Source organism: Carassius carassius, chromosome 9 (assembly GCF_963082965.1).
Source record: "Carassius carassius chromosome 9, fCarCar2.1, whole genome shotgun sequence".
Lineage (NCBI taxonomy): Eukaryota > Metazoa > Chordata > Actinopteri > Cypriniformes > Cyprinidae > Carassius > Carassius carassius.
Window position 1 is genome coordinate 11,761,015 of NC_081763.1, and position 27,847 is coordinate 11,788,861.

A 27,847-nucleotide genomic window follows, 5' to 3' on the forward strand; every position below is an offset into this window, starting at 1 on the left:
GCACATTATGTAGTTATTTTAATATATTTTACTGTTATTTAATGTAAGTAAATATATAAATAAAATCAAACTTATTAACAGGCATTCCCAATCTTATTTGTGTACGATGGAGCTTGACGAATCTGCATTTTGGCGGATAATGCTTGCCTTTTGCATGCAGTTCCATGACAAGAATGGGTATTTAGTTTTTTTTTACAACATACTGTACAACAACTGCAGAGGAATCGGAACCTAACCAAAATAAAGACAGATGAAGCAAGATGCCCGACTCCAGACCCGGACAGCCTCATAAAGGTGATCCACAGGACGCTCCATTAGCAGCTCAGTGTTGTACATTTATGTCAGGAAAAGGACCCTTTACATCCAAATGTAATTTAATGCACACAGAACAAAACCTAAAAATATATTTCAGAATATAAACTGCTTAAGTTGCAATTTTCAGTAAGGTTTAACGTTATTGAATGTGTTTGTGTACCTGTGCGTTTAACTTGAATAATGTCTGTTTAAAAAGCAGTGGGTCATTCACTCATCAGCCTTCACAAGTAATTTGCGTGCAATGTATCTGGTTGCCATGGCAACCTCACGCGCTTGCTGCTGCTCTAATCATAGTAAAACCGCTTTTAATGGTACAAGGATTGAGACTTTGTACGTTTACTACAGAAATGCTAAAAAATGTATTTAAAAGTTTGACTTACCAAACCGACTGGCTTGGCTTGGCCCCCCAAGCTCAAACTTCAAGCTACGCCTATGATACTCTGTACTACTGGTGCTGTGGAAAGGCTGGTATCATTACGTTATTAAAATTCAACTACTGACTTTGTACCAAAGTACCGCTACTTCTCACAACACTAATCATGAGGGTTTCTCAATTTGACCTGAACTAACCTAGTCTTTTCATAAAAAAAGTCACATTTGCTTCTTATTTTTATATATGTATTTAATTCAAAAAACAAGAAAAAAAAAATCTAAAGAAAATGTACAAAATGTACAAAAAAAGGGCTTCCAATGGCTTTCGAACTTTGATTTGGCATAACTAAATAAATAAATACATACATACATACATACATATACATATATATGTATATATGTATGTATATATGTATGTGTATATATATATATATATATATATATATATATATACACATAAATATATACACATAAATATATACACACACACATATATATATATTTCTTTTTTCTTTTTTTTCATTGCATTTGAAAGTAAAATTATATAATAGCATACATGCTGAACTTAGTTCCTGGCATCAAGAGACATGTTAGTGGACATCAAAGCTGGATGTTACTGAAGTTATTTAAAGATTTACTATGAAATATGAAAGAGCTTAACATATCTGTAAAACCTCTAGTCAAATCTACAGCAATGGACTCGTGAATCAAAGCTGCAGAAAATCCTTTTGACTTTCTGTAGAAAACGTCCTCGCCTTATTAAAAAGGTGTTATCCATCTTGCTTAAGGGGAAAAGACAGCTTAAAGTTAACATAAAATCTATTGATCTTCATCATTTTTACTAAAATAATAATAATAATAATTTGCTCTGCCCCATGAAAAAATGTTCACCAAGCTCTCTTATTTAAGACCACTACATTTTCTCATTGAATATCCCACTTCATTCAGAAATACATTGAGTTAACATAGTTTGGTAATGTAGACTAATAGAGAATCACTTCAAATGTGTTTTATTCAGAAAGAACATTACACTGTGGGAGCTCAGACAGGCCCACAGATTTTATACTAAATGTTTTACTCACCATATGAAAAACAGGCTCATTAGTCCGGTTAAAGGTCAACCTAAGCAACGAGACACACCATACGCATATCATGAGGTGTCTATCCATTGCCTCATGCCTCATTAAGGCAAAACTTATTTTTCAAAGAAACCGGGAATAACAAGTGGTAGTAGAGACAGCTGCGACAGAACTCACACCCGAGAGTCACCATGGCAATCGCTGCGGAGTTCAACATACAGTACAGAGCAAACGCAGATGTGTGAGACAGCCGGATAATTAACATCAAAAACTAGCACCTTTTAAAACTTACTGCAATGCTCTGATGTGTTTAAAGTGCTACCATGAAATATATTTAATAATTTGGGGGATTAGGGAGTAACAAATTCATCAAAAAGTCAATTGAAAACTTACATTTATCCGAACAAGATAAAAACCATCCTCTGAGGTGAAGCTAAAACATTCTGAAGGCCATTTTCCATCTAAACGCACTACAGACACTTTCATATCAGTCTTTGGGGGGTGTTTTATTGGAGGTCACTCTTCATAAATGTGTCTGACTAGTAGCTATTAGCAGGCAATTAGCAGGATAATAAAAGTGATTATAAACGCCAATTTAGCACAAATATGCACCCTGAATAGAAATAGACCACAGAAGAAAAAGTTAAGAAAAAAATTAGACTTGGCCCATATTTATGAGATCCTACCAATAATGTGTTCAACCTGTGTGTGCATGTTTTAAGGCCTGCTCTGCTATATTTGGTGGAGGAAAGTGTCCGCTGAAGTGAACCAAATCTGAAAAAAAAACTAAAAACTTGTTCATGGATCAGCTGGGGATATTCTGAATTAGAAAAATGATTCATAAAAAGAAATAAAATGCATAAAGTCCTATTATAAGCACAGGGTTGTGTGTAGATTATAGTAATTATATCTATAAAAACAATAGATAGCTAAGTAAACAAGCATCGAGTATACAATGTGTGTGTGAGAGAGAGACACTGGGAGTGAAAGAGAGAGAAAGAAAGAAAAAAAATAAAAGAAAGAGTTTAGAGGTTACATAAATCTTACTAAACTATCCTTAATGATAATTGCAGGTTCGTGAATACACTGACAGTACCATCAGCAAGGTTTAAAGTTCAGGTCAAGGTCAAAGGTCAAATCATATGGAGAAAGAGGCATGCAATGTGCCATACTACCTTAACAGTGACCATTCTTTAGCTTGAGAAAACAGCTATTAGAAACACTAAGTGTACGATAGTTAAAATGTTACACACTAAGTGTACGATAGTTAAAATGTTTAAGATGAAAAGGTTATTTTTTTAATCAAATAAAACAGATAAGTTACCAAAAACAAACCAAAAAGAAACCACAGCAAAACAAATTCACATGAAACAAAACCAAACAACACTAAACAAAACAAAACACAAAAACAAACAAAATTAAACCAAATTAAAATCAAACAAAACCAAGTGAAAGCAACAACACAAAACAAACCAAACAAAAACACAAGACCAAACAATACAAACCAAATAAAAACCAAATGGAACCAAACAAGCACAAAATTAAACAAACTTAACAAAAAAACAAAACAAACAAATAAATATCTATATAAAATAAATATTTTAAATATTATTGTAACCACCTGGCTGTGAGATACTTGAGTTTTTAATTTAATTGTGTTACACCATAAACCATTAAAATCGAACTTCCTTTAACTAAATACTAGATCAAAGGTTTGGTCAAAGGTTTGAATTCCTCCTGAGAAACAGTTGTGATAAGTCACTAGGGATGTAATGATTTTTTCACAATTTTTTTTAAATTTACAAAATGAGATTGAATACATTATACAGTAAATGAAAATGTGGATTTTTTATGTTATTGCTGCACATTTCTTTTTGAAATTAAAATATAACTAAACTAAATTGAGATTTTAAAACAAACCCCAAATCAAACAAGTAGGTCTAAGTTACACAAATAAAACAAATGTCTTAATATGAACAAACTAAGGCTTTGTCTGTGCTCTTTCCGTTTAAAATGAGAGGCAACCACTGGATTTAAATCATGATCCAAATAAAGAGTAGTTTTTAATCTAAATTACACTGTATAATTTCGAAATTTGAAGCAAATCCAGAGTGGTCTAACTTTAGTTTTGTGAAACTACTATACTACATAAAACATATCTGAACGAAACAGCAAATGAGCTGAATAAAATGCAGATTCACTCTCTGACAGCAGGTGGCGCTTATGAACAGCAATGATACAGTGTTTCCTGGGTTACCGCTGTAAACAAAGCAGAGCTGCTCTTATGAACACTACTTTAATATGCATTGATCAGAGGCAATATGAAAAGAAAATATGATGTAAACTTTTCTAAAGTCAGTTGCCCTCACAGATACATTCACTAAACTCCTACTCCAATTGCATTTTGATTTGTTTGGTATCTCAGCTGATTTGAATCATCACATATTTGAATCGATATTCGACCAGCTCGCAGTTAATCGTTACATCCCTAGAAATCACTTAACCATGCTGATTCATGTGGTTATCTTATGATGCTTTGCGTTAACCCATTAGCATGAACATCATCTATGTTGTTACCCAGGTTTGACAGTGTCACCTCCATGTGCCCTGGGCACGCCTGGCGCTCGTGGTATTTTAGGAAAGCTAATATAACCCATGCAATGGGTGTGCCCGCTCCCTGTGGAGCAACCTATATACACTCCCCTCCTCTCCGTCAGCCAGCCACAGCAAGACAGCAGGTTCTGAAAGAGGACAGAGCGTGTGCCGAGTTTAACGTTACAGGCATAGACACCTGACCATGTGCAGATGACGGAATGTCAGGATTACAGCTGCAATCATTCATTCCCACAGCTATTTTAAATGAAACCGTAACAGTCCAATACACATACAGTAAATTATCAAGAACAAGACTTCAGAGTTTGTCCAATTCCACTATTCAGCTCTGAACACTCTAAATACGTACTTTAAATACTCCAAAAACCCAATTCCATCAAAAGCTTTGATTGTGTATGTGTTGAAATGCGTGCCTTTGTAAGTTTTAACCATCGTTTTTCCAGCACTAAGATGACGACGCAGTGGAGATATTACAGAAGATGGCAATGAGGGAATCAGAAAGGCAGTGGATTGTGACTAAGACCCCTGTGGTGATAGCACCCACTCAAACTCCTCCACGGCGATGACGAAGGTCCAAACAAATCTGCCTTTAAATGTAAACAACATGGCTGAATGTTTGTGGTTTACAGACAATAATCATGAAAACATACTTTTTTCCCTTCTGTGATTATGTGTAGCAAGCATGTTTGTTTTTAAGCCACTGACAAGGGAATATATGTTCAAAGGTTTGAGGACAGCAAGATTTTTCTTTTTGGAAATTGATACTTTTATTAAGCAAGAATGCTTTCAAATGTAAATTTAAATTGATGTATATGATAATAATAATAACTGTTGTTGTTACTATACACAAAAATTATCATTATTAAATTATCATTTTAGTTTCTGTCTACTACCTTGTAAACACAACTGTTTAACGCTGGACTGATAAAAACGTGAACACCATAAATCCCAAACTGTGTTCAGGTCAGTCAATCAGACTGGAACACGTTCACGTTTTTGTGTGCAATGTGCATCAGCCGCTCTGTGAACAGTCCGTGGGTGAGCAATCTGAGGATGAGACTACTGTACTGCTGGAAATAAAGACAGCCAGGAACAGGCATCTCTTTATTACACTATAAGTGCCCTAGTCTATCAAACAAATGATACCATACTAGAGAGCAGATTAAAACCTCAGACCATAGAGAAGTGGAGGGTTTCTTTCGATCAATGGCCTTCCTTGTCCAGCAGCTGTCGCAACCATGTCAAATAACCCGACTAATCAACACTCCAACGCCTGAGTGTTCTGGGTAAACAGATGGAGGCTTCAACACTCTGTATCTAATCGACCATCACTGATAAAGCAGCGGATGAATCCTCAGAATGAAAAACAAGAAAAAAAATCAACAACGTTATACTGAATTTGTAAAGCAAATCTGGGTAAACAGAACTGATGTGAACAGGTGTGCATAAAGAATATAGAAACTTATAAAAAATAAGTTTACAAAAAATGCTGGAGTCTCAAATCCAAAGAGATATTCTTTATAAAAGTTAAGAGATAACCACTCCTACCTAAAACGGTTTATTCTTACACGCCCCCACGTCTACATCACGATGTGGGAAGATTTACATAATACAGCCCAAATGTTCACTCAAAGAAAGAAGGCTTAACTTTTTATTCTTGCTCCATGTTGTGAAGATGCTGTGTTTCATTGTGAAAGCGAAACTACTTTGTTTGGCATTCCAAAAGAGGACACAACTAGAAATCAGTGGTTACAACACTATTCCAGAACAGTTCAAACCAAATATTCAGATGTGTGCAATGCATTTTATGGAGGACTGTTTCCTGATCCTGGAAGAGAAGACTACAATACCGGCACTTCTGACCCACAGACTGTAAGTACGTTTTTTTATATTTAAAGAATTTGCCACTGTTGATTCAAACACAAGTTTTGAGCAGTGTAGAGTAGCACTTGATGTTTGTCATTTCTCCTATCATGAATGCAGACATGGTTTTATATTTACAAAATGCGATGCAACGCATAAAAAAAAGAAGCATAAACGCATAAATAAGTCATTATAATCAGTAATTATGTCCACTCTGGATGCCACAAGTGCCTTGTTTATGATGGGTTTGAAAGTTTTTGTCTCGCCGCTCCAGTGTTCTCACCTGGACAAGGCATATGACAGCATGGTAAGGGGTGTAACATTTCCGTCACACGCTTGAGGTATTCGGCCAATGACTGGATGCACTGGATATCTAGCCACACTTCGCTTTTCAGAACGATGAGCTTTGTAAAAATTGACATATTTCAGAAAGGCGGGGCATAGAGTAGAAACAATAAATCATGTACATTATGTGGAAAATAATGTGTTTTTTTAACCTTAAACCCTATGAACACATTTCATTATACCAAATATGCTAAATAAATATTATTTTTAGTAACATCATATGATCCCTTTAAAGAGTGATAGTGTGGGACATTTTAAGGTCTTGAACTTTAAAAATGAAAGCACTATTATGCAAAAGGTGATACCCAATCCCGCACCCTGCTCATCTTGTCATTATAATCTTGTAGTATAAAAATCTGATTGGTTGAAGCTGTTTTCTTTAAACTTATAACCATCTTACATGCTACTCTTACCATTTCTGCTGTTCACAGTATTCAAACCTCAAACTGTATGTTTTTCTGCACTGCAGTATCTGATCGAAAAATATTAACTTGATAAGTGACATCAGACATTTTCAGAAATTACTCGAATAGGCTAAACAGAATTTTTAAATTAAATGTAACCTCCCAAGGTCATGCAATTTTTTCCTTCCTTGAATACATGTATACAGTGTAGTACATGCAGCACACTAATATTAATTTTGAACATAGCCAAACATTTGTCCTTAATGTGTTGCCTGAGGAAAACAGCCCATCCAAAAAATACAGGCCTTAACAATCGCTGAAGCATAAAAACAAAATATACAGTAGTTAATTTTTATTAAAGAGCAGGTCATATGGTATTTTAAAGTGTCCTAATATTGTGTTGGAGTCCCCTACAACAGGTTTAAATGCATCTAAGGTTAGAAAACACTGTAATTTTCTCAGAATATACATATTTTATTAGAATAATTTTACAATGATTTTGAAACGATTCTTTTGAAGCAGTTTTGAGCTTAAGAACCGTAAAACCCTCCCTTCCATAATCCTCCTCTGCTCTGATTGGTCAGCTGGCCAGTCTTGTTGTGATTGGTCTTTCTGTATACAATGCAGAGTACATTTCTAGAAACTGCTCCAAGGATGGAGCAGTTGCTACAATGTAGGATGCTACAAGCTTACAAAATTGGCCTCGATATTACAGAGGATGTCATCCGAGGATGATACAGATGCAGTCGCTCAACTGGAAACTCCATCACAAGCTTGAATTGATCAGGATCGACTTACTCAGTGGTAAGTTTAAACTTTGTGTGTGGTACTTTATATGTTACAGTAGTTTTATTGCATTCATTATTAGTATTTTCTTATTTAAGATGCATGTGTGGGAACTGTGTTAGAATGCCCAGTGAGGCTGAAAACACATTGTCTTCTCAACATGATGTAAACACACTAACTAGCGGAAGTGTTTGTGGGCAGGTCAGAGTGTTCGTATTTCTCAGGCATGCAGGGATTATGCAAATATGTTACCTTGTGACATATATAGGTAAAAGGAATAAGATTCGAAAATATGATGACTCATTAAGACGGTTCAGAGTCGACTCTTTTTTTGAGAGACGATATCTTTATTTATCATGCACTTTTCTGATTAACAACATTGCAGACTGTTTACATTAAAGGACAGCTACTGTACGTTACAATCGGCAAAAAATATATTTTTTGAAAACCCATATGATCTGCTCCTTAAATGTGATAAGACCAACTCATCTTAAAAATGTAAATAAATTAGCAACAGACATCTGAAACAGATGTCGGGCCTTAAAAAAGTTTTTGAGATCAGTTCGCAGGTGGCTTGTGACACATAGTGTCTTGCACGAGAAGGAGCACCATTGGGTTTTCTAAAATGATACACATCTCAAAGGGTCAGATATCTGCATCTACAACTCATCAGGAGTGGATAAAACTGTAGCCACTCAATATTTAAATGTTGGCCGATGTAAAAAAACAAAACAAGACAAATATTCCAATTGATGTCCTTTTTGGATACCACTTATGCACCATTTGTTAGTTCACCAAACTTAATCAGCAATATATATCTATTTTTTAAACAGCATCTGTTTCTAATGAGTTCTGTTTTAATTAGTCAGATGCATGTTTGTTGATACTGAGTAATACAAAATTAAAACTAATCAGTGAATCATATGAACAAATATCTGGGTAATATTCTATCCCAAAATTAGAGTGATAGGTAGAACAATAAATAGAACAATAGAATGATAAAACAATAGAACGATAGATAGAATGACAGACAAGCAGACAGAGAGACAGACAGATAGATAAACTATTGATTGAATTAACAAACTAATTATTTATTTATTTAGCATTACAACAGGCAAAAACCTAGGCTTCATGTTCTTTACGGAACGTATATTTTTCGCTTTTGATTTGTTTGTGAAATATACCTAGACACATCATGGCATTTTTGATGGGACTCACCCCAGAAAGTGTAAGAGTGTTACTGTGGTCCCAGTGCTGGGACACCATGACTCAAATTACTATTTTGGGATTCTACAACATTAAAGAGCCCTTGAACTGTATCCTTGCTCTGTGGAGATGGCCTCCAGCTCTAACCCAGAACAATTAATCACCCCTTAAATTAAACACGTATCAGGCAAGTGTAGACTATCTGATGTCCAGAGAAATGCTGTTCGTTAAGATTGCAGGTCTAAGAGTCTGTTTCTTACCATCCCAAAAACAACCCACACTAGTTCACGCTTTGAACTCTGCTGCAACTGCAGCTGCCCACAAAAAGCAAATAAGATTTAATAAAACATGACTCAGTGGACATTGAACACAGAGTCCATTGCGCCCTGCTCCCGAATCCATACTTTGATGAGCTTTTTTGTTGTTGTTGTTTTTCCCCTTCCTTTTTATCACTACATTTTGTTCTCTCTGCCTCTACTTTAAGAAACCAAAATTTTCCCTTAACAGCTACAGTATGTCAAAAAAAAAAAAGGAAAGAGCGTATATGCTCAGTACTCAGTACCGCCACTTTCAAATATAGCTCTTAAGCGTACCGCCACCTCTCCGTGCGTCCAGAACGTGCATTTAGCATACCGGTACGCTCATTTGGACATCTGTTTTGAGGTTTTTAACTGACTAAAGTTATGATTACTGACTTTATATATTTGAATGTTTGATAGACGTGACGCCATTACGTCATCGCCAATGACGTCATTACGTCGAACGTAAAAGAACTGCTGAACCGTTTTTTTCAACTGGTTTATTGAATCGAACCGTCCGAAAGAACCTGTTCACGGAAAAGAATCGAACTTCACATCACTACACCCAAGACGGCAGACACCCCCCCCCCATTTTTTTCAAAATCCTTTTGCACATTTAATTTATGTTCAGTAGCTCTTTCTAGCTCAAGCAAATCCACAAACTAATAAAAGAATTTATTATTTTTTATAAGGTCGTCTGTTGACTGCTGTATATAAAACCCCTTCAATATAGTTGTTGCTACCTCAGGGGATGAGGGGAGTCATCAAAAAAAAAAAAACTCTATTATAGCCTATATATCTATATCTATTTATATATATATATATATATATATATAGGCTATAATAGAGTACCAGCACCTCTTTTGGGCCAATTAAAGCACTGCCTGGTTCCTAATAACTCCCCCAACTCTCTGCCCATCCTGTTTTGGAGCAGATCAAAGGTAATAATCCCCCATAATCCTCTGGTGTGCCCTTCCTGTTGTTATGGTCATTATAGGCTGCCGCATTGTTGCTAAGCTATCACGATTGTTCAGAGGAAAGCTACACTGGCTCAGTTTCACAGTGTAATGCCTATTTCACGGATGGACAGCCAGTAGGATAATTAGATGGGCCCAGAGCGGACACAGCAACAACATGATTCTCGGACAGAAAACAAGGCCTCGTTTTTGCAAACTAAGGGGTCAGGGAGGGTACAAAACACTCTTTGTCAAGAAGTATAACAACTTTGTGTGTTACTTCTAAAGTTAGAGTGGATGCAGAATTATCGGCATTAAATTTTTTTTTTTTTTTTGCATTGGAGTAGGCTTCATTTTTTCTCTCTATATTGGAATATGAACCAGTTTTCATGATATATTTCTCTTTACCCCCAAATAGTTCCGATTCATATCATGGCAAGAATATGAATTATGTCAAAAGCTGCCTATGAGAGTCTCTATAATATTCTAAGATATTCTCATCTACACAAGTAAAAGAAAAAAAATGAACAATAGCCACATACTGCCGGTTGGCAACGGCATATACTGTTTAATAGTTATGGAACCATACGAGGATTGTAAAACTGTGACACATATGCAATCATGATATCTGCTTTTGTCTTTGCCAGTGTTACTATTTGTTGGCTGCAAGCAGAACAAATACTTTGGATAGAGGAGAATGTAAATTTAAATGGCTTCTGCTTATTAAAACCATGTTTTGGTAAATGATGAGGTTACAATCATACAGAGATGAGGTAAAGTTTTTCCACTTAATGTTTTAAAAATGTGTACCTACTGCAAGTCGACATTTCGATATGCAACAGTTTCTCTGAGGCTATTGGGTTTGACTGATGCATAAATGTTGGGACTTTTGGCATCCTAACCAGCCAGAAAACTTTCTTAAGATAAATTCCACGAAGTTCGTAAGAATGTTCTTAAGAGTAATTCTTCAAAAATTCTTAATAAGTTCTCAAATATATTCTTAAGAACATCTTAATTTTTTTCTTAAGAAAATAACAGCCATTATCTGAATGAAAGAATGACGCACTGATAAACTCACACTTTTGTCTTTTTGAGCTTCCTGCAGATTACCATAATAATCATAATAGGCATGTACACTATTTTTGTCGCGACTTTGACTGGAGCTCAGCTTCACGTTTTTAATGCGGCATGTTTTTGAACAGTTAATTTTAAAATAGCCTGTCTCAAGCTGCAGCGATATTTCATTCATTTTTGTGCTGTGTTTTGTTATCTTAGTGAACACTTCCGGTATGTTATGTGTGTCTGCGCTTCTACAGCAAATGTGTCCTGTGCTTTCATGTGCACTGAATACCGCTAAAGATTATGTCATATTTATAATCTTACATTTAAAGCGTTCAATTAAAGCTCCCTATCTGACTCGTTTTAGAGTTGCTACTGAGTTTTGCAGTCAGAAAAAAAAGTAGCAGTAGGCTAATCATGACCGGTCATGTTTACATTAACATCAAGTCATCGCTGTCACTTCAGAAAACTTGGCACATACCTAGTCCTCCTATGTATTATATGTAGCTGTTGTTGTAATGCTTATATATAACAATTAATTTGAAATAACCCAATAAATTAATTAAATAATTCTTGCTGTTTGGGATTTTAGACAAGTCTGGGGCTGTCCTAAATTTAAGAAGTTATTTACGATGATTTTTAAGAAGATTATTTTCAAGAATTTGAATTCTTCTTAGGTTTTGTCTTAAGAACAATCTTAAGAAAAAAGATAAGAATTTCTTAAGATGGATTTTTGTAAATACAAAATATATTTGTAACTTTTTTTCTAAAGTTAAAAATGAAAAAGAAAATGGCAGTTAAGAAGAAATTTCTTCTTAAGGAGATTTTGTGGATCTGGCCCCTGGTTAAGATGTGATAAGAACATCAAGGTTGACAGTTTGACATGTTACCTGGTTAATTGCAAACTTTAACAGAAATATTCATAACAAGCAATTGTTACATGCAGCAAAACCTTGGAAGTGATCAGAATCTACAAAACTTCACTAAACAAAAACTGTTATTCTTGATTCCTCACTGTACAACCTGTTATTCCCATAAAGATAGAGAAAGTCAACTCACCATTAGAAGGGGGTATAGGGCCTCACAGCAAAACGGTCACAGCTATAGGGGCAGATTTTGAAACATTCACCTTTGGGCAGAAGCCCAAGTCCCATCTCCTTAAGATTTAAACCTCAGCGGCTCTGTATAAGAGGCAGAAAACAAAAGCAGCACATCAGAAGCATAACAAAAACAGTGACCGTCATTTTCCAGACCCTATCCTGAGCCAGACAAACCAGCATCTTGCCTGAGAGCCTATGTATAGCCTCACAAATCCCACCGGCACCTTCAACGGCATGTTGCCAGAGGCTCCTAGGAAGGAGGGTGTCTATGTACAACCTTTGTAGCACTAAAAAACATGGAACACCACACTTGCAATTTAATTAACACGTGAAGTGCGCATTTACACGTATGCATACATGGGAGACAAGTTCCTCTCTAGAGACAAGATGGTAAAGAGTGAGGGCGGGGGAAAAGAGAGAGGTAGAATATGAGAGTAGAACAGCTGCCAGTTTCTTGACATAAAAACACCACAAAGCAAACAGAGCATCAATTATGATGGCACAGTTAGTCATGTTTGCTAGGGCAAGAAACAATATTAATATTACCTACATTATCTGGCTCGGCTCGGTGTTCATCTTCAGTTCTCTCTTCACAGCAGTTCAGTCAGTTTACTGTTTGAGTACATGAATTACTCCGGGATATTGGTTTGTTTGAACTCAGAGGGAGTGTCAGCCACATTAAAAAAGTTAACAGCTTAAGTCATTTGTGGATTAATGCATATTAGAGATGCGAACCGTTTAAAACGATTCAGTTCGATTTGGTGAACTGAATGATGCGTTCGCGAACCGGATATCCAGCTGCTTTGTTTTGAACTCTCTCTCACAACAGACACGGAAGAGAAGACAATGCTGAATAAAGTCGTCGTTTTTGCTATTTTTGGACCAAAATGTATTTTCGATGCTTCAACAAATTCTAACTGACCCTCTGATGTCACATGGACTACTTTGATGATGTTTTTCTGACCTATCTGGACATGGACAGTATACCGTACACACAGCTTCAATGAAGGGACTGAGAGCTCTCGGACTAAATCTAAAATATCTTAAACTGTGTTCCAAAGATAAACGGAGGTATTACGGGTTTGAAACAACATGAGGGTAAGTTATTAATTAATTTTGCTATCTGGGTGAACTAACCCTTTAATGGTCTTTGTAGAGTTTGGTCTTTCAATATCACTGTCTAATGAACTCAGCAACGTTAAGCATTTTTCTAGTTAAGCCCATGTAAGGTGTAAGTAGATCATAAAAAGAAAAATCGGATATAGTCATTGCTCTGTTTGTTTCACAACAAGCCTGACAACAGAAACATTGGACTTAACCAATGGAATGAGCTAAAGGCGGGACTAACTGCTTGACTGACCAATGGCAATGGTGGAGTGTTAATGAATCCTGTGTGCAAACAATCCTGACATGACATAGTACTTCAACTTTAAGTATTTTTTTCAGCATTTCACAGTTTCAGTTACTTAGCTTTTTTGTAAATGCACCTTCCAGACGGCTGCCAGAGGCCCTGGAGAGCAGTGGGCAAACAAACGTCTCATCTTTCTATGCTGATATACAGCCCTATTGTGTGTATTGTGTGGGTGATACCTGAACCCCTTACAGCACAGAGAAGGGACACAGATACTGCAAACCATAGCCAAAACACGAGGCCCGACAGATGAGCCGCGCCTTCCGTTACCTGAAGACTGTGTGCGATCAACAGCTTCTCTGAGGAGATAACAATATTTTGCTTTTGAAAATAAAGGGATCTGGAATCTATATGATTCAAAACAAGCAAATTTTAAAGAGTGTGTGAAATTTGAGTGGGTAATGTGAACATATTGTTCAGTATAGCCAGATGCTGCCTGAACATTTAGAAAGTGAGAATGTAGAAAAAGAATGATCATACAAAAAAAGAAAGTATCATGTTTTTCCTGCAAAAAGAAAAAGGTTCAAAATTCATGTTTGAGGAATGACAGTGCAATTTATGTTGCAGAAAAAAAGTCAAAATCTATTCAAGTAATGAGACCTTAATTTACTCAGAACCATCATTCTAAAAACCCACAGGGAACACATGGTGAATTAGCCTCCTGGGTTAATAACCTCGTAAGTCATAGCAGATCTGTCTTGAAAAGCTTGTAAGTTATAGTTAATTTTCAGTTCCTCTAAGGAGAAAATGAATGGGATTTTTACTTCTGGAACTCAGGCTGATGCTCTCTATATGCAGCTCAGCAGGGAACAGTAATTTTCCATATACTGTAAGAATATGCATATTCTTGTAAACATAAAAACAAATGGTATGCTTAAAGCATAGAACACACATTTTCACACCCACACAAATGGACACATCAGCTGCTTCAGTGAAAATTGACGCATTCTGAGCAGCATGGAGCAGGATGTCATTGGCAAGGTGAGGAGGTGCATCCAAGCCTCAGCATCATGCAGATTGCTCTCTCAAATATCCTGAGCAAGAGTTTCCAGCAAGGACTAAAGAGCAGTTTATGCAGGTCATTGTTCACCTATACATTCATACAATTTTGAAGCGCTAATGGTTAATGCACATGCTCTGACACACTGAGAACTCACATGGGTGATGCAAGTTTGAGCCTGGTTCACAATCATCTAAAGTGATTTATTCCTAACCATGGCCAAAAATTAAATGTAATAAAATAAAAATAAGCATAAATAAATAAACAAATAAACATTAAAAGTACAAATAAAAATAAAATGAACAAAAATGCAAATAACAAGTATTAAAAAAAAACTAACATTGCAATAAGCAAAAAATAATAATTAAAGCAAAATAAAAATATAAATAAATACAGGAAACTATAAAATTATAAAATGTAAATGCAAATATATATATATCATAAGCAAATAAAATAAACGTAAACAGAAATTAAACAAAGTAAAAATATGAATTATTTAAAAAGTAAAAAAAAATAAGCAAAAAATTAATAAATTATAATAATAAAAAATTTAAATAAGAATGAAATTAAGGTAAAAGCCCCTATAAGAGCAGGTGAGTGGATGATTCACAAATTCCAGACAAAACAAATCAGCCACCTAGGGTGTCCCCTGTTGATCTGGGCAGCTACATTTCTCCTGTGTATTTCATTGGGTGTCACAAAGAGATGGTTAACAACCATCTTCTGTAAGCCTCAGCACTGATCTGATTATAAAAATCCTCTGATGTATGTATGTATAACAGGAGGATCACCATGGTAACATGACAATCAGCAAGCAAATGAGAACATACTGTTGCTGCGTCCCAATTCGCATACTATCCTTCATAAATAGCAAGCAAAACTTGAATTGATATGTCCCAAATCGTAGTATGTTGAAATGAGTATTCCAAAAGTACCCGGATAGTTTACAGCTTCTGGTAGAAATTCCCAGTGCAGATCCATGCATACTCTTCACGGCTAATGCTGCCCACAACACACCGCGCGGTGGACAAGGATTCGATACAAACATGCATTAAAAGTGTTAAAAAACTACAAACATGGTGGATATATGTGACCAACAGACAGGTAGAGAAAAGGGTTAGAGTGAAAAAATAATCAATAGCTAACTTGTTAAAAAATATATTTATTTAATGTTATCCATGTTATATTTCATCTGCAGCAACACAATGAACTTTATAAATGATACATTTGGTCATCAACTTTTAAATGCATACGGTAATTATGTAAACATATGAGCAGAGTTCTCGGAATGATAGACCCTCTGGCAGACCAACGTGCCTCTTCATTTCTCTCCAATACATTAGGAAATTAAATTTAATTAAATATGGATAATGTTAACTTTGACAAGATGATTGACAGTGCAGTTTAAATGGTGACAGGATGTATGTAACTAAGAAACAGAGAATCTGTTAAAGACGCAGTTATGATGAAGTAATATGTCCCAAAGCTTGCCTTACTATTCTGCTACACACTCAAAAGTATGTACTTTTTTTTTCACAAAAAGAGTACGTACTTTTAGGCCATAGTATAAGTAGGCGAATTGGGATGCAGCACATATCTCCAGTGTTCTGTGCACTATTAATCAAAGGATGTCACGGTGCCTGTAATCCTAAGTCTGTACCCTTTTTACTACATAACAAAAAAAGAAAAATGAAAATCACACTTCCTTTCCTCTTTTTTTTCAGTGCCTGACAAAGATAGGAGGACTTGCAGATTGGATGCCAGCTTGATTTCACCTTCTTCAATTGTCACAGACATAATCTAATCTAAGTGTGATTGCTATAGCCATGATCAGCAACGGCTCGAGTGACATTTAAGTTAGTCTGCCATCAGATCCCATCAAAGGCAGTGCTGTAGTTATCCATGTAGGGGATAACAATCAAGGCTTCACACAAAAGGTATCTCACATCTCTCATTTCAGCAGCATTACTGAAACAACATCTGGTATGCTGCCGCCCTGTATCTGACTGTCCCTCTGGTCAAACGGCGAGGAGTGGGTGGACGGAGGGATAGGGAGATTGTTCACTTTGTCTAAGGGCAGCCCTTGACTCCTACACAGGCGACGTAATGGACCTCAGTACGTAGGCAGGAAGAATGTGAAATCTGTCACACATGTAAATTCACTCAGAGAGATGTTAGGAACAAAACTGCCATTATGTCAAGAAACGACACACTGAGTCTGAGTTAACTCAATTTGGGCGGTGAGTAGAACAGATATTTTGCTGACACACGAAGAAAACAGCGGGAGAGAGAAAGAGACAGAGAGCTGAAAGTAGACTTTAGTTTAATGTTCAATATAGTACTGCTGGATGTTGATTGTTAACAATAATATAGTTATATAATCAATATAATATAATTAGTAGCACTTTATAAATTTTTATTATATAGGAGAAATTGATAAAATCTATACATGTTGTGTCAGTCACATATACATACATACATACATACATACTGTACATACATACATACATACATACATACTGTACATACATACTGTACATAGATACATACATACATACATACATACTGTACATACATACATACATACATATACAGTGGGGCTCGAAAGTTTGAATTACCATTGTGTACGAAATGTGCTATATAAATAAACTCTGCCTTGCCTAGGCCGCCTAATAAAAATAAAAATAATAAGTTATTACTATTATAATCTAATACATTAATAGGAGAATGAGCCTATTATCATCTTGATTATCGACAGAGAAATCTGCTTATGTCGATATCTCTGACTATCGTCGATACACGATACTATCATCTATCGGCACGACCCTAGTATCTTCTGTTGCTAACGAAGTGCAGAACTAAATGGAAAAAAATACTATTTCAACAAAATAAGAAAAATTTGGCCATCTTCATCGTGTTCAAAAGTTAATGCATCTTGTTTTCTTCTGGAGCATCAGTGAATGTTTGAACCTTTTTTAATAGTTGTGTTTGAGTGCCTCAATTGTCCTCAGTCTGAAAAGATGTATCTCAAAATCATGCAGTCACTGCTGGAAAGGGTCATATATACATACATACATACATACATAGATACATACATACATACATACATACATAAACAGTTGCAACACATCTCCTTTGCATAGAGTTGATCAGGTTGTTGATTGTGGCCTGTGGAATGTTGGTCTACTCTTCAAAGGAAAACTCTTTTTGTCTGAATTTGTCAATTTAAACACAATACTTCAGAGAGAGCTTAATATTTGCGTGTGGTCTGAGGGCGCGGGTTTGTGCGCACGCACAAATCTTCTCACTGCGTGTGCGAGCTTGCGTCCTCTGGCTCTCAAATGTTTAAACTGGCAATGCTTAAAAAAGTTCAGAACCCGGGTGATGACGGAATAAATGACTGCTCATATTCCAGAATACGGGATTCGGGTTGAACAAAAGTAAATGATTTGTCCAGGGTTGAGTTTTTTTTTTCTCCCCTCAGCACTGTTGTTGTAATGTCTAGGAAGCCAGAATGCACTTTCATCAACAGAAACGTACTCGGTTACTAACGTAACCTCGGTTCTCTCTAGAAGAGGGAACGAGTACTGCGTCTTAACAAAGACGCTACGGGAAAAGTCTCTTTTCACGATACACTGAAGCAAAAAATTATCCTTAATTTTGAATTATTGTAAAGCGCATTTGCAGCATAGCCATAGGCGAGACGGCTCGGTCGCTCATTGGCTGCTCTGCGGCAACTGCATAAGCCTATCGAGCGCAGGCTGATGCAGGCTTTGCGCCCTCCATGCCACTTCCCGCCGAAACGGGTGTGGCCTAGCCCTATAAAGGGAGCTCGAAAAGGCTGACTCACCTGATTTATTTCATCGCCGAAGCGAACCAGAGTGAATCGTACGCACGGCAGAGAACGCAGTACTCGTTCCCTCTTCTAGAGAGAACCGAGGTTACGTTAGTAACCGAGGACGTTCTCTTACGAGAGTTCTCTCGTACAGCGTCTTAACTAAGACGCTACGGGAACCCCATGTAAAGCGCCGTGTGCGCAGGGCTCACACACCAATAAACCTGGAAGCGACGCCCAGGATTTACAGTGCACAATCACCAGAGGGACTCACAAAGAGTCCTAGAACAGGAGGGGGGGACCCTCCGTCCCATATCTAGCAGAGTCCGTAGACGCGGCAATATGACATCACATAATCAAGGCAAGGCCTGACCAATGTGGTAATGTGGGTCTTACGCAATACTGCCCATATAACAGTCGGCAGCGCATAGCGCTTGCGATCTCAGAGTTCCAATCAGGACCCTGATTCAACTATACCGACAGCAGCTTTGCTTGCAGGACGGGAACCTCCAGGTTATAGAACCTGATAAATGTAGACGGCGAGGCCCATCCTGCCGCCATACATATATCCTGTAAGGAGATCCCACTAGACCACGCCCACGACGAGGCGACGCCTCTCGTGGAGTGTGCTCTGACGCACAGTGGGCGCTGAAGGCCCCTGGAAGCGTAAGCTAACGCTATGGCGTCAACTATCCATCTGGATAGGCTCTGTCTCGAAACAGCCATTCCCTTGGAACGTCCACCGAATGAGACAAACAGCTGCTCAGTCTGTCTGAAGACAGCGGAGCGAGACACATAAGCTCTTAAAGCCCTAACGGGGCAAAGAAGACTCGAGTCTCCATCCTCTCCTGACACCGACAGGGCAGACAGGGAAATAACCTGATCCCGAAACGGCGTGTTGAGGGATTTCGGCACATAACCGTGCCTAGGTTTGAGTATGACCCTTGAGTCATTAGGCCCAAACGTCAGGCTCACCGAGAGCGCGTGCAGGTCACCCACACGCTTCACTGAAGCGAGAGCCAACAAGAAAACCGTCTTGAATGACAGATGTCTGAGGGTAATCGTTCGGATAGCCTCGAAAGGGGAACCTTTCATGGCCTCCAAAACCGTCGAGAGGTCCCATACAGGGGCTGACGGAGGTCTGGGAGGATTCAGCCTCCTAGCTCCTCTAAGGAAGCGGATGACCAAATCATTCCTTCCTATTGACTGACCGAGCGTTGTCTCAGAAAACGCTGCGATAGCCGCTACATAAACTTTGAGCGTGGAGGGGGCTCTGCCCTTATCCAACAGCTCCTGTAGGAAGGAGAGAACCTGTGCACCAGCTGGAGAATACTGACCACTTCGAGGCATATAGCCGTCGAGTCGACGGAGCTCTAGCCTGAGTGATAGTATTTAGCACTCCCACTGAGAGATCAGCGGGTAACCGTTGATCGCCCACACATGGAGGGACCACAACACCGGTTGAGGGTGCCAAATCGAGGCCCTGGCCTGCGAGAGGAGGTCCCTCCTCAACGGCACTGGCCACGGGGCAGTGCCTGCTAACTGCATCAAATCTGGAAACCATGGTTGGTTCTTCCAAATTGGTGCTACAAGCAGTACTGAGCATCTTGTTTCCCTCACCCGTTCTATCACCTGCGGAAGGAGGGAGACGGGGGGAAAAGCATAGAGCGGGCAGCGCGGCCACCTTTGTGACAGCGCCATTTCGTTCTTGGAAAAGAACGTGGGGCAGTGAGCGTTTTCGTGGGATGCAAAGAGGTCCACTTCCGCCCTGCCAAATCTCTCCCACAGCAGCTGGACTGTCTGTGGGTGTAGAGACCATTCGCCCGTGGGAATGTTGTTTCTGGACAGTCTGTCTGGACCCAGATTCTGTAGCCCAGGCACATGAACTGCTCTTAGCGAGCGCAAGTTGCGCTGAGCCCAAACCAGAAGGCGTTCCGCCAACCTGTTAAGGTTTCGGGACCTGAGACCGCCCTAGCGATTTATGTAGGACACCACAGACATATTGTCCGAACGGACTAAGACGTGGTGGCCCTTGATTCGGGGACAAAAGCGCGTCAGCGCGTTCTCTACTGCCAGCATTTCCAGACAGTTGATATGTTGGAGCTTTTCCCGTTCTGACCACAGGCCAAAGAACGGTCTGCCCTCGAGCAGCGCTCCCCATCCCGAAGTGGAGGCGTCCGTCGACACCATTTTCACTTTCGAGGAAGTCCCCAGGCCTACACCTGATTGGTACCAGTCGTTCGCCTTGAGACGCAACTGACCGGATATCCACGCTCTGCGCGGTACTCGCGCTTTCAGCCAGAACTGCAAGGGGCGCATGCGGAGCAGGCCCAACTGAAGAACTGGTGATGCTGAGGCCATGAGACCTAGCATCCTCTGAAATTCTCTGAGCGAGAAGGTCGCGCCGCAGCGGATAGAGCTCGCTGCGCGCTGAATGCCCAACGCGCGCTGTGATGACAGCCGCGCCGTCATGGAGCGTGAGTCCAGAGCTATACCGAAGAACAGTATCATCTGACTGGCGTTCAGCGAACTCTTCGTCCAGTTGACACGGAGACCAAGTTTCTCGAGGAAAATGGCCCTGTGTTCCACGAGCTCTGATCGTGATTGAGCCAGAATCAGCCAGTCGTCCAAATAGTTCAGCACTCGCATGCCTCTGAGTCTGAGAGCATGCACTTCGTAAACGTATGAGGAGCCATGGACAAGCCGAACGGCAGGACTGTATACTGGTATGTCTGGGCCTCGAAGGCGAATCTCAAGTATCGCCTGTGACGTGACGCTATCTGTATTTGAAAATACGCGTCCTTCAGATCTATCGACATGAACCAGTCTCCTCTGCGAATATGCGCGAGGAGTCTCCTGGTTGTAAGCATTTTGAAACTGCGTTTCGCCAATGCTTTGTTCAGCTGTCTTAGATCCAGTATGGGTCTGAAACTCCCGTCTTTCTTGGGCACTAGAAAGTATCTGCTGTACAGCCCCCCTTCGCTTTGAGCTTGAGATACAGGCTCCACAGCCCCTTTGCTCAACAGTTTTGATATTTCGGCTCGAAGTAGGTGTGCTACTTCTGTTTTGACCGTAGTTTCGACGCGCGCTAAAAAGCGCGGAGGGCGTCGAAAAAACTGTAGCGAGTAGCCTCTCTTTATAATGTCTAGCACCCAATCCGAAACCCCTGGAATCGCTGACCATGCGTCTGCATGAATGGCTAAGGGTTGGATGCGAAGCGCGCTCTGTTGGCTGGGCAACGGCAGGGCTTCGATGTGCTGTAACATGGGCGTTATGCCTGTGACATTTGAGGCGGGGAGCGCGCTGATCACAGCGGGCAGATCGCTCGTCCTCGACCCCTCCACGGTGCTTAACCGAGTGAGGGAGGGCTGAGCGGGTCCCGTGGGACTCGTGCTGTCTGTGAGTAATTGTGGGCTGTAAGCGTGCACATTTACTGCTTTTGACTCGCTGTCTGCCTGGGCAGAACGAACGTGCACGGGTTTCGTTTTTACAGAAACCACATGATGTGTGTGACATAATGTTTGTGGGCACTGAGGAGTGGGCACGTTTACTATGTAGTGCACGCGATCGACCTGAGTCGCTTTTATGGGCGAGAGCCCTGTGCGAAGGGCTGTGCTTATATGTGGAGATGGGCACTGAGCAGTGGGCATCGTCACTACATTTATAGCACCATCGGCCGTGGCCGGGACACCAGAAATTACACCTTTTTCGGGAAATATCCGGGTAGCCGTGATAACGTTTTTTGTGTGCAGGCAAGCGGGCAACTGTACAGGCTTGCGCATTGCAAAAGACGCTGAGACAGTCACAATCCCTGGAACTGAAACAGCGGCGCGCTTGGGTGGTAGAGCGAGAACGGGGTCTCGAGCTGCGTTGCTGACGCTGTTGCGATGAAGCAGTAGGAGGCGGGGGGTGTGGCTGAGAGCTTTGCGGGGCCGGTCTAGCATGACTCGCTGCAGAACCGGAGCGCTTCGATGCCTCTCAGCCACCGTAGCGGAAGCCATAACTCGTCCCATGGCCTGTGCAGCAGATTTAGTAGCGCGAAAAGAGAGAGATCCGAAGCACTCCTCAAATCCGCGAGACAAATAGCCTCAGGTCCCATCTCGTCCAGCTTACGGCGGAGATCACCCTGGAATATCTGCAGCGTGGCCATGGTGTGTAGTGCAGACGCAGCCTGCCCAGCAGCAGAAAAGATCTACGCGAGCAGAGATGACGTCATGCGGCAGGCTTTAGATGGCAACACCCCTTTCGTCTGCCGTCCAGCAGAGGGCGGGCAAAGGTGCGTCGCTATTGCCTGTTCCACCCGCGGAAGTGACTGGTAGTTCCTGTTTTTAGCATCATCCAGTGTGGAGAATGCTAGTGAGACAGACGAACGAGTTCGCGCTGAATATGGAGCGTTCCAAACCTTCGCCACCTCTTCGTGAAACTCAGGAAGAAATGGGGCGGGCTTTGAGTTCGGAGAAGTACGCTCATCCGAAAGGAAACTACCATCCAGCCGGGAACGAGAGGGGGGCGCTGGTGCAGACCACTCAAGGCTGAGGCTCGTCGCGGCCAGCGATTTTTTATTTGCTCATTTTCTTTCTCTATTCTCTTCGTCTCTGTTGCCTCCAAATCCTCACTCTCTCTTGGCCCCTCTCCTCCTGACTAACAACTTTATCATAAGATGTCCGACTTGACGGTTTCTCTGATTTCAGCCAGTTAAGCATATTTATAATATATATTATGGAATGAATGAAACGAGTTGGCACGCATATTAGCCTGCAGTACATAAAAGAAGAACAGTGCGTTGAAGACAGCATCTGTCTTCTACGTTTCCATCGAAAACTAATAAATTATAGTTTTTTTTTTTTAAAATAAAAGCGATTACAAAAGGAAATGTTTACTGTTCATGTTTTTTTATTGTATGGAAAAATCCCATTAAAAAAAAAAAACAGACCGCCATTACATTTTTCCTCTCGTGCACCCCCTGGTGGCAGCTCGCGTACCCCTGGGGGTGCGCGCACCACACTTTGGGAATCCCTGAACTAATGATCATGAAGTCGCTGAAGAATATACTGCTTTAGATATTCCTAAATTATAAGAAGAGAAAGATGCATTACAATGTACAGACAATATATTTACAAATTAAACAACGTTTCTAAATATGTGATGTTGTTTATCTTGATTGAACTACATTGCTTCAACGTAGTGGTTAACAATGACTAGGCTAGATGTTTTAAAATGTATTACTGTAAGAAAGTACACACTGACCTAACAGACATCAATTTATAAAACAAGATTATTTAGAATTATAATTTCACAACTCTCAAAATGTTACTTTTGTCTTTACAGGTCTTTCTTTTTACTATCCTGATTGCAGTTTAATTTATAATTACTGTAACTGTCCTGTTACAACTGTATTTTTTTCTAACTAACTAGAAAAACTGTCTTGATTGAATGTGTAAAAGATAAAATGTGTAAACTCAGACTTTTATGAAATAAACTAAACTCTTACCCGTGCTTCCCGTTCTTCATTCGCCATGCTGGATTACTGACGTAAAGGCTTAATTTCCGTTTTAATTAATCCATATTGTGCTAAAGGTGCGCAGAATCGTGCTCCTTGAATGCACTCAGTGGATTATGATATGATTGGTTGAATGGTAAGCTCGCATCTGATTTGCTAAAGAGTACGACAGACCCACGTGGGAAGAGAGCTCTGCCAGGAAAGTCTCAAAAACACACACACACAAATCCGAGTGGATTCGTAGTAAATGACGATTCGTACATTCAGACACTCGTACATTTTAAACATTCAAAGGTTTTTGTGCACATTTGTATATCTACAAATAGTTTTTTGCATTTGTGAAATGTATTTTATAAATATATAATTTTATTTTGCACTTGTGAATTGCTTTTTGTGAATATATTTTTTTTTCACGCACGTGAATTTTTTTTGTGTGTACGTGAATTAGGTTTCATGCATGTGAAATTGTCTACGCAAGTGTGAATCGTGTTTTTTGCGTGAATTATATTTGAGACTAATCTGCTCCTATAGTTAACAGGCCACTGCTGCGCATCGTCACGAAAGCTTAACTTTTTCACGTGTTTTTAAGCTTTACCGCTTGTCGATTTAAACATGAAAGTATCCAAACACAAGATGCCGAAAAGCTGAACAGAGTAGCTGGTTACTCGCGCGCTGTGTTCGGTGAGCACGCGGAGAGATCGAGAGCCGCGTATCACAGACAGCGACACTGAACCGAGCTCTCTTCTTTGAAGTTCTCCACGAAGTCCCTCCTGCACCTGAACGAACAAATACAAATCGCAGTTGGAACAAACAAAAAGATGTGAAAGAGCCAATTCAGTACTGCGGTGTTCTGGTGTTCAGGGCTCACGCAGAGAAAGGCGTCTCAAAACACTTGAACATCGAATTTGCTTATTTTTGCTCTTGTGCCGACAAATACATACAAAATTTGTCAAAATATCCACCTTGGAAATTATGCTCGAAAAAACTGTGAGTTATTTCTTAAGTGAAATTAAACAGTTGCGGAGAAAAATGGGATGTGTATTATATTGGATGCGCTCATCGTCTCTTAAAGTGACTGTGCCTAATTTAGCTTCTGGCTGCTGTAATGTTAATCCAAGAAAATGAAAATCACTCACTGCTCTTGACTGAATTACTTTGTAGTTTTAACAGTCAAACCAACAATTATTCAGACACCAGATATAATTTTTGATATATATAGCAAAACTGTAATATTGTGAGAAATGTTGAAGGTGTCTGAATAAATGTAGGTTTGATCGCTGTCCCTCGGCATCGCCTTGCTTCAATGGGGGGCAGATCATTCAGTGTTGTTGCGCCCAAAATGTGGAACTCTCTCCCCCGATCACTCCGTTCTGTTAACACTATCTCTGAATTCAAATCCATGCTCAAAACACATCTATTTTCTGAATGTTATAGTTCTTAGTTTTTTTTTTCTGCTGGTTGCTGCCCCATCTACCCAATTCTCACTTACTATACTTGCACTCTCAATTGCCTACTGTTGTTCTGTCTGCTGTCTTTGTCAACTGCCTTTATTGTTGTTTGTTTATTGTAAAGTGTCCTTGAGCTCTGGAAAGGCGCTATATAAATAAAACTTATAATTATTATTATTATTATTGATTGTATATTTCTTTTTTACATTGAAGACTATAATCCAGTGCTATTTTACATTTAATTATTTGATTTCAATTTCAAACAGGGCCCACTGGTACAATCTTCACCGGGTCCCCGCTGACCCGAGCTACGGCCCTGCTCATGCCTGTTTCACACATACTCCGTCTGCAGTGCGTATGCAGTCCGTGTGCGTTACGTATGGTGCAGCACGGACTCGATGTGCTTTCCCACAGGACGCGTTCTGCACTGCTGCAGACGCAACGCTCCTGGAACGCAACTGGAATCCATTAACATGGGTGCCTAAAAAAATATGCAACGCATACACACTCCAGACGGAGTATGTGTGAAACAGGCGTAAGGTTGTTTGCACCTTGTGCAATGTGGAATTAGTTTACAGCTTTTTCAAGCACTTTGTGATGCATTTTGGAAACAGGAGATGAGCCCCTGGTCTAATGCACCACCTAATTTTATTTGGGTAACACACATATTCTGAATGCCGTCGGCAGAATTCAAATGAGCCATTTTAATCTAGATTAAAAAAATTAATCTATGCCCACCACTAATATATATACATATACATATATATATATATATATATATATATATATATATATATATATATATATATATATATATACACACACAATTATATAAAAATAGTCATAGCAACAGGGGCACTTTATAAATTTATGAAGTCATAAGTTTTTATTACAGCAGAACAAATTAAAATCTAGAAGGAGCATGATTATAAAAATGCTACTATACTTTCTTACATATTTTTATATAGCAATTTTTACTATATACATTCACACACACATCCATAATTAATGTAATTTGTGTGTGTATTCAGGCAGTTCATTATGCAAAACATCATGGCGCTTTCAAATTTGAAACTGAATTCAGAAAGAGCAAATAGAAAAGCTGATCACATTATGGATGTCTGAAGGCATCTGCACCAGCCTCATAATGTGTGACCCTTTCCACAATCCAAATCCACCAAGACAAGCCATAAACACAACTTTCTAAGACCACCCAGCAAACACAAAGCGAGTCTGTCACGTAAACACTGACTCCCAATAGCTGACTTCTCTGGCAAAGTTCTTCCATCTACACTACAGCATATCAAATAGAGAGCAACACAGACTGGATTATATTACTTGGCTGTCTAATATAATATTCTAACACAGATTCTGCAATACTTTTAATGTGATAGTAGGGAGATAATGAGATCTTACGACAGACTAAGGTGTTAATTCTGTCGCCTTTAAAATTCTGCAGTTTTTGCTTCAACTGCTCCATCTCTCACACTGCAGGCTTTGTCCAAAGTCCCTGTTGAAGTAGGGCAAAAAAAGAGGTGTAATAGAATGAAGAATGAGGATAATGAGGGCCAGCAAAACACCACTCTCAAAGGCAGCCTTATGTCCAGCCATGAATAGGTCCCATCCAAGGCGCCAATTCAGGCTCCAACTAAACAAAGAGAGGGACACGTGTCCCGCCACTTGCTACAGCCAATTCACAAGCCAGCTGATAACGAGAGACCGTGTCTTTCCTGTCCTTCTATTCTTTTCAAGTCTTGTGGTTTAAATTAAAAAACGGCCTTGTCTCATTACTCCAGAATTTCATTGTATAAAAGAAAGGGTTTCTTCGAAAGCCTTGAGGACTCGGACATTGTGCCAATGTTATCATAGGTACAAAAAGACATTGTTTTGCTGCTATGGATTTTTGGAGATTTTGAGGAACCCACAAGACAGAATGCAGTTCTACAAAAAGCTCCACCGTGTGTTGAGCTACTTTTAGCAGCATAGAGGTACTTGAGGATGGATGACCCCAATTCCTCTGGGACATGCAGTAAAGGAGGAGCATGGGGAGGGGAGGTTAGGGGCCTGTCATTCCTAGATGAGCTGGATAACTCAAGTCTAGACAAACACTTGGGCCCAGGACTCAGGATCCAGCACGAGGGGGGCTGCGGCTGGCATCCTGGAAAACCATCTGCCTCGGAACTGATAAATCTTGATTATGGCATGTTGGGAAGTAGGGGAGGAAAGGATAGAAAGATGTAGCACCAGTCTATCCAT

The 27,847-nt window shown here is 39.6% G+C and overlaps 1 protein-coding gene across 1 annotated transcript in view; it reads right to left on the reverse strand.

The window, feature by feature from the left end:
* The window catches only part of LOC132148952 (protein TANC2-like), a 166,690-nt gene that overhangs the window by 109,328 nt on the left and 29,515 nt on the right, over nucleotides 1–27,847 (reverse strand). Inside the window, exon 2 of the mRNA XM_059557771.1 lies at nucleotides 12,357–12,478. The gene's annotated coding sequence lies outside the window, so the exon portion shown is untranslated. The remainder of the gene's footprint in view (nucleotides 1–12,356; nucleotides 12,479–27,847) is intronic.